The following is a 2,500-nucleotide window of genomic DNA, read 5'->3' on the forward strand; positions in this document are numbered from 1 at the left end:
CGCCCCCCACTCTCCCGCCCCCGTCTTTTTTTTCTCAAATCACTACCTTGTCTTTTTTGCCTCTGTTTTTTTCACTCTGTCTCTGTTTCTGTGTGTGTGTGTGTGTGTGTGTGTGTGTGTGTGTGTGTGTGTGTGTGTGTCTTTCTCTCTCTCTTTCTCACACACACACACACACGCACGCACGCACGCACTCACGCACGGACATAGAGAGAGAGAGAGAGTGTGTGTGTGTGTGAGTGTGTGTTACGTGTACTATATACTCCTGCCACCTTGAGGTGGACAAGAAGCGGAGAGAATCTGAGCATGCTGGATCGAATCCCACACTAGCCAGTATGATCTACCTCCCTTCCCTCCCGCCTCCCGCTGCTGAGACCGTGAGTGGTGGTCTGGTCGCTAGTCATTCGGATGAGACGTTAATTCAAACCGAGGTCCTGTGAGTGGCATGCCATGCGCGAATGCATTAAAGCATGTAAAAGAGCCCACGGCATCAAGAGAGTTGTCCTTGGCAAAACTTCATAGCAAAATCCACCCGTTATACTTATATACGTTTGTGTGTGTGTGTGTGTGTGTGTGTGTGTGTGTGTGTGTGTGTGTGTGTGTGTGTGTGTGCGCGCGCGCGTGTATGTGCGTGAGTGCGTGCGTGTGTGTGTGTGTGTGTGAAAATTGAAAGCCTGACTGAACAACAAGACAGGAAAAGAATGACTGGCGCCTAAAAGGCGGCTCTGAGTCTGCTTCACTCAGGTAAAAGCAGGCAGCATGTTGTGCAAGTAAGTCCCGGTGTTTCGGAGAGTGCTTCGAGCTTGGTCTCTGACACACTGACGAGGGCACGGGCTATATTAAGTATCGGCATATCAATCAATCAATCAATCAGTCAGAGAAAAATACAACAGACATGAACTCTTTGATATATTATCAATGAGCACTTCTTTAAAAAAAAAAAAAAAAAAAAAAAAAAAAAAAAAAAATATTTTGCGCAGCACCACACTGGAATGAAATCCTTTTTCCTTTAGAAAAAAAACCCCACAACAACAACAACAACCAAAAAGCAAAAAAAACAACAACAAAAAACACACACCAAAAGATAAAGAAAAAAAAAATCATTGATAAAATCTCTCCGCTCTTCCCTCCCTCTCTTTATCTCATTGTTGATCTGATAGCTGTGTGTGCACACGGACATGGAGGGATCCTCCTCCTCCCCCCCCCCCCCTTCCCCCCAAGCCCCCCTGTCACCTCTCGTCGCCCGCAGTTGGCCTTTATTGAAAGAAGTTCCAATGGACTGCCAACGTTGGGTCGATGATGATTGCTGCTTGTGGTGGTGTTCAGCTCAGTGCTCTCTCTCTGGGCACACGGGTGTCAGCTCATCAGCATGAAAGAGATGCTTGGCCTGGTTTGGCGTGTGCTTGACAACAAGGCGATTATTCTTTCATGTTTCTTGTTGTTGTTGGTTGGTTGTTTTTTGGGTTTTTTGTGTGTTTCTTCTTCTTCTTCTTCTTCTTCTTTTCTCCCTTTTCTTCCTGTCATCTTTCTTCTTTGCTTTTGCTTTTCTTTTGTCTGTCTTTCTTCTGCAATCCTGTGTTCTTTTTTTTTTCGGCAGTCTTGGTATGAATCTGTACAACAGACTGGACTTTGAGCCAAATTAATGGAACTTATTTGAATGATCGTTTTCATTCATTCATTCTTTCTTTCTTTCTGGTTTCCTTATTTCTTCATCTTTTTTTTTTCTTTTCTTCTTCTTCTTCTTTTTGTCTTTTCTTTCTTTCATACACGCTGCACAATGCATTAGGATGCAGTCTCAGCGGGTATTTGTTCAGTGTGAAACCTCACCCGGTGTTCTTGAATCAAGATCAAGACGGGGCATTCTTCAGTCTGTTGGAGAGAGATTGTGGAGTTTAGCGCTGGGTGGTGATCGACACAGCGTCGGGCCGTGGCTGGACAGGTCGCTACGGGAGTGACAGTCCGTACCCTCTGGCCCAGTGCACTGGGCACAGAGTAAGTGTGACGCTGGCTGGATCGTTTGGCTGTCCGGCTCTGGGCCTTGCTCTTTCCTTACAGTCTGTGTGCTTTGGAACGCCAGACACAAGGGTCTCTTTGATTTTCGACTCACTTGTGTAAACAAAGTGAGTCTATGTTTTAACCCGGTGTTCGGTTGTCTGTGTGTGTGTGTGTGTGTGTGTGTGTGTGTGTGTGTGTGTGTGTGTGTGTGTGTGTCCGTGGTAAACTTTAACATTGCCATTTTCTCTGCAAATACTTTGTCAGTTGACACCAAATTAGGCATAAAAATAGGGAAAAAAATCAGTTCTTTCCAGTCATCTTGTTTAAAACAATATTGCACCTCTGGGATGGGCACAAAAAAATTTAAAAAATGAAGCCTAATTATATGCAAACTGCATTTACTGTTATATTTATATTTTTTGTATTCTCTAAACTTGGCACTTTGATCTGATATTCTGACCCAACAGCAAGAGGAGTCATTATTATCATTTTTTGTTCAAACAGGAAC

The 2,500-nt window shown here is 44.2% G+C and overlaps 2 protein-coding genes across 3 annotated transcripts in view; both read left to right on the forward strand.

The window, feature by feature from the left end:
• The window catches only part of LOC143280098 (neurocalcin-like), a 157,788-nt gene that overhangs the window by 27,146 nt on the left and 128,142 nt on the right, over positions 1 to 2,500 (forward strand). The window lies entirely within an intron of this gene.
• Positions 1 to 2,500, forward strand: part of LOC143280376 (uncharacterized) — a 17,190-nt gene that overhangs the window by 13,588 nt on the left and 1,102 nt on the right. The window lies entirely within an intron of this gene.

Source organism: Babylonia areolata, chromosome 3 (genome assembly GCF_041734735.1).
Source record: "Babylonia areolata isolate BAREFJ2019XMU chromosome 3, ASM4173473v1, whole genome shotgun sequence".
In the NCBI taxonomy this organism is placed as follows: Eukaryota; Metazoa; Mollusca; class Gastropoda; order Neogastropoda; family Buccinidae; genus Babylonia; species Babylonia areolata.